Below are 14,556 nucleotides of genomic sequence, written 5' to 3' on the forward strand. Positions count from 1 at the left end.
CATATAGAGGTTAGACTACAACTTGGGGGAGTCGGGTCCTGCTGTAGGAAGTCCTTCTTCAAGGTCCCTCCTTCTACCTTGTAGGCCTAAGGGATTAACAGTTTTACCTCATAAATTGTGGAATGCCCCCCTTTATGTTTTCCTTGGGTTGATCTGTGTTATTTACCAACTAGTTTACAGAGATTAAGAACATACCTAGAAGCAATAGAAGTCTTTAATTGTATCATTAAAATACTACAGATTGGTTTAATAATCCAGTGTATTGCTTATGTAGCTGGTGAACTTAGATCTTATTCATTACCCAGCTGCACTGTTGCCTGATATGGGATTTCCCCTCTACATGCTGTGAATATCATTGGTTAATAACGAAACTTCTTTGGGCTTATAACAGAACTATAGGGGAACAGAGCAAAGTGGGGAAAACTAAACTGTATGCTGTGAGAAAGGAGGTGGAGTCAGAGAGAAGCCATGGAGCACCACTGGAACCAGAAGGAACTTTAGCCCGTAAGCCACAGCCACTTAGCGATACACAGATTAATAGAAATGGGCTAAAATAATATGTAAGAGTTAGCCAATAAGAAGCTAGAGCTAATGGGCCAAGCAGTGATTTAATTAATACAGTTTCTGTGTTGTTATTTCAGTTTCTGGGCAGCTGGGAAACAAACAAGTGGCCTCCTCCAACAAATTGGAGTGCCAACACGGTGGACTAAAATTCATATAAAACCTGAGAAAGCATGGGAAGGAATCTTAGACACAAAAGAACAGAGTTAAGCATGGCATCTTGGTATCTAGCATCTTGCTGGCAGCATGCTGAGACTCCTTTAAGAAAAGTTTTCCTGATTCAGCAGTAGCAGGAAAAAAAGTGGCAGTTATAAAATGCCCACTTTCTGGGCTGTGCTGCCAGTGCAAACTCTGACTCTTTCTGGAGGTCTGGCTATGGATCATTTGAATGGAGTCTGTGAGCAGACTGCTACAACTTGCTTAATGGCAACATAGACTGGCTGTGTGCCTAAAAATGGGGCTACAAGCATGGCTCTCAGAAGCAGCAAACAACTCCACCCTGTTGGACTGGGCAGAACAAGCAGAAAGTGCCATATTTCTCCTAGTTAATGTGGCCACTTAAGTTCAAAAGAAGGGCTTAGTATATTAAGAAGTGCTCCTGGACAGTAAAGAATTACAGAAATACCACAGGACAGATTCAGACATAAAGAACCTCTAAATGGTTCACAGGGTTGAATAAATGTATATAGGCTTGGGAGAGAGAAGAAAAAGAGTACAGAGAGTTATAAAAAGAAGTAAATGGTCTTTTAAAAAATAAAACAAAGTCTTTAAAGAGACAGAGTACAGACAGTCATAAATTAAAGGAGTGAAGATTATAAAATAAACATTAAACTTGTAGAAAAAGTAATAGAGTAAAAACAAGCCATATAAAGATAGAAAATTCACAGAGAGTCTGGATTATGTATATTATTGTGTTATCTTTAAATTTTTGGACTGCAGAGAGACATTTGATTCTGGGGATTGCTAAGCTAATCTAACATATATTTTAAAGGCATGTTAAATTCAAATTTTGAGTCTAAGGATATGTTCCTTTGGAAAAGAGGTTCTTCTTTTGTTTCCACAGAGCATGAAAACCTGTGGATTGCTTCCAGACTAATATTGTTTGATGTAACAAGACCCTCTGAAAGGTTGCCTTGCACACCCATCAAAAAGATTACTTTGCCCAATAAACAGCAGGAAGGAGTTTGGAGAAGAACTATGCCCATACTCCCAAATATTGTCTATAAATGCTTGTTTACATTTAAAGGGAATATGCTATAGAGATTTGCATTGGTATGGCTCTTGGTTTCTTAATACAAATTTAAGGTCCATTTTGTTATACTGTATGTATATATATATATATATATATATATATATATATAGTTATTGATTAAGGTATTGTGTTTGTTGAGATCATTTAAAAATATAATGTATAATAATAAATATAGGTTAATAGATAATCATCTATGATAGCCAAGCTTGTAGTCATGTTACTTAGATTTTCTAGATATATGAGATGTATTTCAGATGGAAAGGCATCTTTCAAATTTTTTAGAGACCTTAAGAATATGGCATTTAAAATGTTTTAAGAACTTAGGACATTTCATGACAATGAGACACATCTGCTCTTGGCAACACCAATCTACTTCAAGAGGAAGATGGGCATTGAAGAGGCTCCTTATGGAGTTGGTTAGTCATTTGGGCAAGAAACTGCTCTTGCCTGGACTGTTGCATAAACTGGACATGCAGGACCTGCAGAGAAATGACTGCTGAACTTGCCTAAAGGTGAGACTGTCCTTCAGGGTTCCTGCTTCATGAAAGAGTCTACCAGGCATTCTGCAGGACACAGAAGAAAGTGACTGACAAACTTCCAATAGAGACAAAACAGTCTTTCAAAGTTCCTGCTTCATGGAAAAGTCTGCCAGATACTATGGGTCTGTAGGCTGAAGATGACTGTCAAGGCAGTGAGCAGTCTCTGTCAATTCTAGAGTTTTGAAAGTTGTTTACAATGAACTTGTTTATTTAGATAATATTATATCCTTCTGGAGTCTTTGATGGAGTTAAAGAATTTATAGTTATAGATTTTCTTAGTTATGATAATTTGTAATTTTACTATGTTAATGTTAAAGTCTTCGTATGCTGTGAATATGATTGGTTAATAAGGAACTGCTTTGGGCCTATAGCAGAGATCTAGGGGAACAGAGCTAGGTGGGGAAATTAAACTGGATGCTGGGAAAAAGGAGGTGAAGTCATAGAGAAGCCATACAGTTTCTGTGTGGTTATTTTGGGTCTAAGCAGCTGGGAACAAATGTGCAGCCTCTTTCTTTTCGGAAACATAGATTCTATCCCAAAATGTTTTGATATCTTTGTTCTTAATTATTGTGGTTTCCTGAACCAAAGCAGGCAGCTAATTTTGAAACAAGTTCAATATCTTTTCTTTCGAAAGATTAACTCATCTTTCCGTACCTGAGATCCTAAACAAGTGGCATCTGTATTCACCCAAACCCTGAGGATGTATTTTTCACCCAAACCCTGAGGATGTATTTTTCACCCAAGAAATTTTGGATTTCAACAATAGATCCATTCTACTGGGAAAAATGGTATTGACGGGGAATTGAGTGTAAAATCGCTTCATCTTCTTGCAACAGAATCTCTCTATAACATCCCTAACTATGTTCCGTACATAGCTGCAGATAGTACGAATAGAAGCCAGTCCCTTTCTATTTCCCCACTATTTGTCCACTTACAGTTTCTTTTTTTTCTTTCTAAGGAGACTGAGTTCTACATTTTTATGACTGCAGTCTCTCCATAGAGTTCTTCTGGGGCCCTTAATAATAACTTTGTTGTGCTTTTGAGTGATGCTGACATTTTCTGGAGAGTAAACAGTCTTGTTGCTAGGAATAGTCTTTATTCTTGTAGAAAGGGCAAAACAAGACTATAATTTCTGACTTCACTTTCAGATGAATGCCAACAGTGGTACTAAAGTTTTGGCTTATGCAATGCAAGCAAAAAGTGATGTTACATCTATTAGTCTTTGTCAACTTGGCACAAGGTAGAGCCATCTGGGAAGAAGGAACACCAATTGAGAAAATGCTTCCATAAGATCAGCCTGGGAGCAAAGCTATGGGGTATTGTTTTAATTGATGATTGATGTCCATTGTGTGTGGTTATACCATTTTATTCATGGTCCTGGATGATTTACGAAAGCAGACTGAGGAAGTCGTGGGGAAGAAGTCAGTAATCAGCATTGCGACATGGATTCTAGTTTGGTTCCAGCCATGAGTACCTGACTTGAAATTCCTCCTTGATAGAGTGTAACTCTAGAATTTTATAATGAAGTCCTTTCTTCCCAAGCAGGTCTTTGGTCAGTGCTTTATCATAGTAATAGAAAACAAACTTACAAACCATAAAATGTATGTGTCTTTAAATGGAGAGGTCCTGTTTTCCCTAGTCTTTTGCCCTGTTTCAATGAAGTTGTGTTAATTTAAGCTATAACTTTGGACTCAACCTGAAAATCATAAATGGAATGGTAACAAGATAGAAAGAGCATATTGGGCTGCCATTCAATATGTAACTGCCTAGGTAGAGGTGAATAGCATCTCAACATTGCATTCTTCGTCTTTCCAAGCTCTAGTAATGCCTTAACCTGTTCACCCTTTCCTTTAGGAGCTTGGAAATGTGCAAAACAGATATATTAATTATTTAAAAATATCTGTCTACTGATTCTGTAATTTGTTACTTATAGAAAAGTTTGGATTTACTGACTTCTCATTAGCTTTCAGTATTTTCAGCTTATTTGACGGCTTTCTATTGAATGCTATATATGAATTTTATCTTGATTGTTGCTGGACAGTTTGTATTTCTATAAATATCCTTAGACTTTTTTCTGGGAAACAGTTAAATTACTTGGAAAAAGAATATTTCTGGACTTGTTTTATTAGCCAGGTCTAGAACACCCTTGAATGTAAGGCTATTTTGACGCCACCGTAGAAACAAGACCTTTTGAGTACTCTATCCAATGACGCTCTGCGAATAAAGACCTTTTCCACTGTGGCTGAGCACTGAGGCACTGATGTGTCTGAAAACTGTGACTGCTATTACTAGTCCTTTGGATGGCTCTTTCTTTGCTTTAGATTAGGTTCCTTACACACACATGTTTCCTAGTACTCAGTCAAAGATACGGTGGAGACTTGCTACAGATCTCAAGTTCTTTCACATAGCCCTCTCCTCTTCAAGACTTTGCTGTGCAAATTCTAGCTGCTGTGATCCCCCTGGACTTTGAGCAAGGATTATCTCCTCTCCTGTGAAACTCAGCTTTGCTATTATTCTTTTCCCCATATCTTTGCCTGAACGCCCTCCAGGCACTAAACTGGAAAAACTTACAGGGCTTGCCTTTGTTATCGCCTGTCTTCCAGGGGTCACTCTTTTTTGGTTTTGTTTGCTTGTGTGTTTTGGTTGTTGTTGCTGTTGCCTCACTTCCAAAGTCTGAAAGCTATTGTTTTCATTTGGTCTGGTTTCCCCTGGTTTCCAGCAGAAGAGTGAATCTGGTTCTTGTTAGGCTATCTTGGCCAGAAGTGAGGAACCGTACATCAGAGAGGAATAAATGGCTCTAGTATTTAACCCCACTGTTATTTGGGGGTTCCTGTCATTTGCAGCCAAACAGAATCCTAACAAGCACAGGGTTGATCCTTGGTTTGCTTAGGACAGCTCCTAAGTTCAACATAAAGAAGCTATTTTTTTCAGAACAACCCTGACTAACACCTGAAGAAGAAAGTCAAAGATCTGGAAGAAAATTGAAAGCTCTGTCATTTCCTATGCAAATTCATTCCAGCTGGTGTGAGCTGACAAAATCAAGTATATTTCCCACTTAGTGTGATTAAATTCTCATTCATGATTACAGTAGTTGTAATTGGGTAAAAATGTATTCCATAGACTTTGAGCTTCTACTATAGCCTAGGCACGAGGCCCAGTTCTGACAATATAGGCATGTATACTGATCAAACCATATGTGCAAGGGAACTAACTTAGACCAAAGCAGGAATCATCCAAAAAGACTGAAACATAATCATCCATAAGCATTTCACAATTTGGATAAGGGACCTCTAATAGATAAGGTCCCTTGTCATGTGAATAGCTCATGAATTTGGCTAAGAAGCTTAGTGCCAGCTTATTTTATTAAAATAAATCTCTTCTATTTTTTCTCTTTTAATTAGGGATAATGCCTTTTCAACTCAAGGTTCTGCAGTGAACCAAGTAATTTATACTTTCAGCCTAAAGTGGCTGCTCCTGAACAGGATATATTCACACAAATTCAGAGCTTTACTGATAACATTGCAATAGAGAAATATGTTGGACATGATCCTAATGAATGATTAACATCACCACTAGTGGAGAAAGGGGCATTCTATTCCTCCTCATGAGAGCATGACATTGTGGTGAAAAAGATGCTTAATCACAATGCATTCGTGATGAAAAATCATACAAATCCAGTTGAGACACATCTGCAAAATATTGGCCTGAACTCTTCAAAAAGTCTCAATGTCATAAAAGACAAAAGAAAAACAAGTAGAATCTGAGAGCTTCTAGAGCAGGGGTCCTCAACCCCCCTAATACTGTGATCCTTTCCTTCATACAGTGGTGACCCCTCACCATAACATTAATTTTGTTGCGACTTCATAACTGTAATTTGTAATTTTGCTACTGTTATAAATATCTGTGTTTTCTGATGATCATAGGTGACCCCTGTTTAAGTGTAGTTTGACACCCCAAAGGAGTTTGTGACCCACATGTTGAGAAATGCTGCTCTAGCTTTTGAACAGAAATCAAAGAAACTGACAAAGTAAATGCAATGCCCAGTATTTTATTGGATTCAGCCATAAAACAAAAACAAAACACAGCTAATAGAATATCATTGGGAAGAGTGGGTGAAATAGAAATTGGAATGCAGATTTTTGACCTATATAATGTGTAAATGTTGTATTTCCTGATTATGGTGATTATAGTGTGTGTGTGTGTGAGAGAGAGAGAGAGAGAGAGAGAGACAGAGAGACACAGAGAGAGAGAGACAGAGAGATATATGAATCAGTGCAATACTGCAATTACTCTATATATCAGTTTTGCAGGCTTCAGTGGGGTTTCAATCATAGTAGCCACCAGAAGCTCCTTCATTCCTCTGGGATTTCCCTTAACTTGTTCCATATCCTAACTCACTACCCTAAACTTACTTCTCCCACTCTTATGCCTGATACTAAAAATAAGCTCGGTACCTAATGTCCACACTTGAGCTTTATTGTATAACAGTCTCCTCCATGATTGAAACATTCCATTCTGCAGGGAAACTCTTTAAGACAAAATGGAAATAAATCAAAATAAACTTCAGGAAGTCCCTGAAACTGAGCAGATTCTTTAGGATCCTCCTTCCCAAGAGTGAACAATAAAGACTGTTGACAGCCTCTCTCACACAAGCCAAGCTGCAAAGAAGGTTCTGAGACCAAACTAGTTCCCTGGAATAAGAAAAAACAAGCTAAGTGGCCTGGAAGATGTTCAAAATGATTGATGCACTGGGAAAGGACTCTCTCCAACCTGTTGAGTTACCTGTAGGCTGTGCAATGTGCTCTAGGTTCCCAGATTTTTATGAGCTGTCATCCATGCTGGGGTGGGATCACATGATGCAGTTGTCTTTGAGTCATTGTTTACTCCTATAAGTGACCCCCTCTGTCTTAGTAGAAGTTAGGACTTCTACTGTTGTGAATAGACACAGTGACCACAGTGACTTCTATAAATGAAAACATTTAATTGGGGATGGCTTACAGTTTCATCAAAGTAGCAACATGGCAGCATGCATAATCCCCTATCCTGATGAAAGCCACTGGTAATTTTGGGATTTATGTATTATTTTTTAAAAAAATTATTAAGTATCTACCATGATTATTAATATAAAAATGTTGTGTTGGCTAGTTTTATGTTAACTTGACACAAGCTAGAGCAATTTAGGAAGACTCTCAATTGAGAAAATGCCTTATAAGATTGGTTTATAGGCAAATATATGGTGCATTTTCTTGATTAATGGTTTATGTGAGAGAGTCCAGGCCAATGTGGGCAGTGCCAGCCTTGGGCTGGTGGTTCTGGGTTCTATAAGAAAACAGGCTGAGAAAGTCATGAGGAAAAAGCTAGTAAGCAGCAACCCTCCATGACCTCTGCTTCAGTTCCTGTGTCCAGGTTCTTGTCTTGGGTTCCGGTCCTGACTTCCTTCAGTGGTAGAATGTGATCTGAAAGTTGCAAGCTGAAAAAACATTTTTCTCTCCAAGTTGCTTTTGGCCATGGTGTTTTATCACAGTAAAAGAAACCCTAACTAAGACAGTTGTACAAACACTTTGTTCTCATAATTCCAAAATAATATTCTATAATAAACTTTTTTTCTAAGTCAATAACATCCTCAAAAGGGAAAAGCCTTTATTTTTAAATTAATTTTATATTGGCATACAAAGTAATGAGTGCCACCATCATTACCTTAATAGATACGCCATTATGCTTGGGTCCCCTTCTCTTACTGCCTACCTCTGTGCCTCCCTCCAGCTCTTCTCTGCCCCAATTAGTCCCTACTTCTATTTTCTTATTACATATATTCCATTGCCCTCTCTCTGTCATCTCTGTCTCTCAATTTTCTATGTTCCTTAAGATGTCTTCCCCTTCTAATGATTCTCTTTCCAGTTTTGTGACTTATAGATACATATAAATATACTACACACAGGTACATAGATATAGTTACACACACATAACACACACACACATATATACACACATACATGTATTGTACACATGTGAAGGATGCTTAAAAGAAATCCCATACTAGCTCCGAATTGAGAGTAATAGAGGGTTATTTATTTAGGGGTAGACTCACAAGTCACAATCCTCTGCTGAAACAAGAACAGCAATCCAATCCCACAGCCAGAAAAGAGGCTGCACACGCTCTTTAATTGGCATAAACAGTGTAAGAGGCCACTCCCAAATGGGCAGGTAACTTAAAGGCTATGGCAGTAGGAATTCCTAAAGCACCTCCCTCTTTTGTTTAAATAAAAGAGTTCTAAGCCAAATACAAAATTATATAAATAAGAACACATATATCAAGCAAGAAACATGTGATAAATGCTTCAATAATTATCCTATCCTAATGAGTTTAAGTCTTGTATAATAAATAACTTGGCCAAGTCATGAGAGGAAAGTAACTACAACTATCTAGTCTTCAACCCCATCAAAGTTCCGAGAAGGGAAATAATATTACTTGAGTAAACAGGAAGTGCAATCAAGCAACTTCCAAAAATGTACAAAAAATGACAGACAACTGGCTACCTGGGCAATCACCCAAAGTCTCATTTGCAACATTGGAGCAACCAACTTTGGCTAAAGCTAGTGTAACTGACAGACCATTTTCAGAGGCAGAAAAATTTTCAAAACCATCTTACTCTGTCTTGGCAAGATTTGACAGTCTTTTTCCTTGTGTCCTGCTTGTCCATTTCCAGATACCATAAACCTTATCAGTGGCAAAGGCCAGTCATGCCAAGAAGAAAAACTCCGAGTGGAGTGTCTTCGGTGCTCAACATTCTCTCTGGAATAGATCGGCGCTGCCAGGAGCATTGGCACAAATAGTATCAGATGCCATGCCCAAGCAGGCAGCTAACTTAAAGGCTACTGGCAGTAGGAATTCCTATAACACACATGAGTGGAGATATACAGTAATTCCTTCTTAGTGGCATAGTTCACTTAATGAAATGTTTTCTAGCTGCATCCATTTTCCTGAAAATGTCATAATTTCATTTTTCTTTATGGCTGTATAAAATTTCATTGTGTATATGTACCACATTTTCTCTATCCATTCACATTAGTGTATATCAAGGATAGTTCTATTTCTGGATTATTGTGAAAAGTGTAGCAATAAACAAGGATATCCATGTGGTATGTGGCCTTAAAGTTCTCCAAATATGTAGGCATGAGTTGCATGATTGTTTTATATTTTATTTATGTTTTCATTTTTTAAAAATCAATCTCCCTACTTATTTATATAGTAGCTGTAGAAGTTTATACACCCACATGCAGTGAATAAGAATTCAACATCAGTATTTGTTAAGATTTGTTTTCTTGGTGGAAGTTACTGTGATGTTAGATAGATTCTTGAAGAAGTTTCAATTTGCATTTACCCAATGAATAAAGATGCCAATTTATTTGTAACTTTTTTGGAAAATGTCTATTTAGTTCTTTAGTCCAATTATTGATTGGATTTATTTCCTTGTATGCTTAACTTTTGTAGTTCTTTATATATACTGGATACTAATCCATAGTTCAATGTATATTTGTCAAAGAAATTTTCCATTTCTATAGGTTTTCTCTTTACTCTAGCCATTGTTTCCTTTGCTATATACAAGATTCTTAAATCCATATAATCCTGTCAATTGTTGAGACTATTTCTTGTATTATTGAAGTCCTTTTTAAGAAATCCTTGCCCCCTCCTCTCTCTGTTGTATATGCGTGGTGCATGACTAGAGTGTATACATGTGTGCAGGTACCTGTAGAGGTCAGAAAAAAGTCTTGGATTCCCTGGAGCTGGAGTAAGATGTAGTAGTGAGGAGCTCAATTTAAGTGCTGAGAAATAAATTGATCTTCAAAGCCACAGTCACTCTTTTTTAAATTGATTTTTATTGAGCTCTTCATTTTTCTCTGCTCCCCCCTGCCATTCTTCTCTTAAAATCCAACCCTGCATTTTGTAAAACAAATTGTAAATGAAATGTTTACTCACTATGTATTGCCTTGTCTATTGTGGGGAGCATCTTAGATATATATTATAAACACAATACATCAGAGGTCTCTTTAATAGTCTTTAGTAGAGTACTTCTTTGTCCTTTATGAGGCACATGACTAAATTGTTCATAATTATTATAGTTCCAATGTAATTGTTATACCTTTGATAACATGATACATTACTGATTCTATTTATAATTCATTCATTAGTATCCTTGATCAGAAACACAGTTGCCATTGTAGCTCAATTCTCAAGAAATCTATCTTCATCAGATGTTAATTTTAGTATTGTATCTACTGTAAAAATGGGCATAGTTTATACCACCATTCTTTCCTCCTCCCGCTGACCACTAGAGAGTGAAAAACATTCTGAGGTATCAAAGCCTTTTCTGTCTTCCAAAGGGACCCAGACAGTTCCCAAACAGAAGCTGACACTTAATACCGTCTTCCTCATTTACCTATTTCTTTCTGGTCCTTTTTCTGTAGAAAGCAAACTCCATCCTTGGAAAGTGGGACATCATCTCTTACAGAAATTGCTGTCGCTTTTTCAGCCTGAGTTCTCAGTGGAAGAAAAAGGCACCTCCTCCAGCTTGTTGCATCATCTCCCATAGATAAAGGTATAGTGATAGAAACCATTACATTGCTTGTGACCACTGAAACTTTAGACTATGGGAAGTAATCAAGACAAAAATTTCAAGATGCATGTATAGGGCAAAGTAACTTTAGTAGCAGCGAAAGAATCAAATCCTAAAGTGAATTGCTGAAGAAATCTGTTCCAATGCAGCTCAGAGGATTTCTTAGCCTTTCCCTGAAAGTCTTAATTGGCATACTGCCAGCATCACATAGTAGAAAACAAGGAAGACAATCACTTCAACAGTTATCTGGTTAAGTGACGAGTCAGTTTAATTGCTGAGACAATTTTATTCTTGTGTTCAAGTGGCCAAGTGTGTATTCTTTAATTACTAGCAGCATTGTGTTTGGGGAGGCATCCTGATGTTTGGGTGCATGTGTGTTTGAACTAGACAAATCTGGGATTGCAGCTTAGCTTTATAATGTTGCAGCTTTAAACCCTGTCTCCCCCCTTTAAATGTAAATGATCACAGTACTAACTAAACAAGCGAACTACTGACTAGATAAAGCAATTAATAGTCAAGTCCTTAGCAAAGTGTCTCACTAATTTTAAGTGTCTAAGGACAACTACTATCATCAAATTTGGGGTTCCTTGCTTTTAGAGTATGTAGCAACAGCTCCTATTTGCACCTCTGCTTACTGCTTACCATGCCCATGTCAATCTTAAACCAATAACCTGCCTATGTCCTATTTGAGATCTTGTCCCCAGTCTCTTGAATCTCAGTAGTGCATGGGTTATCATCTGAACTACATCCGGGCCTTTGCTTCTGCTCAGCCACATTTTGCTGGCAGGATGACTTGGTCTAGTTAGGCAGGTCATACCCTGGCTGACATTGACATTGTGTTACTCCTATCCTTGCTATGTATACCCCAGGCCAAGGAAAGTTTTGCTGTTTGACGACAACCGGGAATCACTGGTAATTCTTAAAGATGGAAAAATGACATGACCGCTTTGAGAAAGGCAGTCTGGTATTTAATGCCAAAAGTGGTCTTTATGCTTTTAGTTGATTAAACTGGCAAGAATTTGTAGAACAATTTAATTTGATTGGTATATTACAAGGCAGGTACTTCCCTAACAAACAGGTTTTTTTTAATATATAAAATTTGCCTTGTGGGCAGGCAGCCTAGGCCATGTAACGTGGTGGATTCTCTATCACTCCCCTTTTATATACTCTCTGATGCTCCTACCTACCATCTATTAAGCTGTTTGAGGGACATTTACCATATACATTCAATTTAGACATCATAGCAATCCTGTGATGTGTAGGCCATTATTGGTATTTCTCAGCTGAGGCAATGGAGGCTTACAGCTTTTAAATGCCCAATTATATAATAAGCACAGTGCATGGGGTAACCAGACCAGAACTTAAAATCTAAGCTCAAACTATCTCTCAAAAAAGTTCAAACTTTAATAATACACACAAGTCTGTGTATGGTGTATGGGAGGGCATGGAAGGAGGAAAGGGAAGTGCTGCAGGAAAGTTTACCTGCCTACTGGGGCATGGCCTCATAAACTATTTACCGGAGCATGTCCAGCCCCTTTTCTCTGCCCCCCTTCTTCCTGTTAGCTCTTTTGGCTTGTTTAGGATCCGATCTCCATCTATTGTTTAAGCAGAAAATCCTAGTTTGTAAGTTTTCCCCCTAAATAAATAACTGTCTATCTCTCAGTTGTGAGCCAGTGTGAGATTTCTTTTAAGCGCCCGCCCGATATCGCTGTCTTCACTTGGCACCCACGTGGATTTAAACTCCATGCCTCTCAGGCAGATTTCCCAGCTGCTTCACAGGCCAGAATCTTAGGGACATCATTTAGGGGTTGATTATAATTGGTATATGGTTGAGGGTTGGGGAGGAATTTTATAAGCTCAGGGATCTTTTCAAAAAAAAGGGAAAATTGGATGGATAGTAGATTGGTTTGTGAGTTATTATTTATAGACAATTACATTGGTATAGATTCTTGTATATTGATACAAAGTTAAGTAATGTTAAATATTGTACACATGCATGCTTCTACCTCTGTTTAAAACATTTATATATATATATGTAATATATATACCATATTGCAGTGTACATTTCTACCTTTGATCAAGATACTTATAAATTGTTTACATTTGAAGATCATTGTCCTTATTTATTGCACAGTTGTTTATTGCCTTAGTCTTTAAGTTATATAGGTATTAAGGATTATAGATCAATAGCCATCTATGTTTGTCATACTTATAGTTAGACTAATCAGGTTCTTTAGATACATAGAGTTTATATTCTGCATAAATAGATAATCTTCAACCACTTCAAAGAGCTATAAAACATGGTATTTAAATAACTTATAGTTCTGTAAAGTGAGACACAATTGCTCCTGACAACACCAATCTATTCCCAAGAGAATGTTGAGCACCAAAGACACTCCGCTTGGAGCTTGTTTTTCTTCTTGGCAAAACTGGCATTTGGGCAAGGAACTGCCCACGTCTCAACGACTGACAAAATACATAGTATCCAAAAATGGATAAGCAGGACTGTCAAATCTTGCCAAGACAGGGTAAGACAGTTTTGAAAAATTTCTTGCCTTTAAAAAATAGTTTGTCAGTTATTCTAGGCCTTGGCCAAAGTTGTTTGCCTCAATGTTGCAAATGGGACTTTGGGTGATTGTCCAGGTAGCCAGTTGTCTCTATCATTGGTTGGACGTTTTGGAAGTTGCTTAATTGCACTTTCTACTCACTCAAGTAACATTATTTCCCTTCTCGGATCTTAGATGGGGTTGAAGACTAGATAAATGTAGTTACTTTCCTCTCATGACTTGGCCAAGTTATTTATTGTACAAGACTTAAGCTAGTTAGAATAGGATAATTGTTCTTATTGTATATAATTTTGTATAAGTTTAGAACTCTCTTATTTAAACAAAAAGGGGATGTGCTGCAGGAAGGTTTACCTGCCTACTGGGGCAAGGACTCATAGACTTTTTACCCAGATACCGAAGTATGTCAGGCCTCTTCTTCTCTCTGCCCCCACCTCCCCCATTCCCGATCTATCGTTCAAATAGAAAATCCTAATTTGTAGTTTTCACCCTAAATAAATAACTGTCTATCTCTCAGTTCTGAGCCAGTGTGAGATTTCTTTTAAGCACCAGATATCTCTGTCTTCAGGAAAGGAGGAATGATACACTTATACTATAATATAAAAATAAAAAGAATAATTTTTAAATAAATCGAAATAAAATGGAATAAAAATTACTTGTATGAACACACAAGAAACTTAAAAGACATCATGAATACAAATTATATAAAATTGAGCCGGGCGGTGGTGGCGCACGCCTTTAATTCCAGCACTTGGGAGGCAGAGGCAGGCGGATCTCTGGGAGTTCGAGGCCAGCCTGGTCTACAAGAGCTAGTTCCGGGATGGGCACCAAAGCTACAAAGAAACCCTGTCTCGAAAAACAAAAACAAAAAAAAGCAAAAAAATTTATATAAAATTATCTCAAGTAATAATTTTAAAGTGATTATATGCTACAATATTTTGGATTTAGTTGTTAAATAAAACATCACACACACAATATAAGTTCAGTGCCAAAATGCTGTTCTTATCATTATACTGAATAATGAT

At 37.4% G+C, this 14,556-nt stretch overlaps 1 protein-coding gene and 1 pseudogene across 1 annotated transcript in view; both read right to left on the bottom strand.

The window, feature by feature from the left end:
- Col4a6 (collagen type IV alpha 6 chain) overlaps positions 1–14,556 on the bottom strand; it is a 311,296-nt gene that overhangs the window by 133,464 nt on the left and 163,276 nt on the right. The window lies entirely within an intron of this gene.
- Positions 2,831–8,066, bottom strand: LOC142841563 (large ribosomal subunit protein uL6 pseudogene; annotated as a pseudogene).

This window comes from Microtus pennsylvanicus, chromosome X (assembly GCF_037038515.1).
Source record: "Microtus pennsylvanicus isolate mMicPen1 chromosome X, mMicPen1.hap1, whole genome shotgun sequence".
NCBI classification, from domain to species: domain Eukaryota; kingdom Metazoa; phylum Chordata; class Mammalia; order Rodentia; family Cricetidae; genus Microtus; species Microtus pennsylvanicus.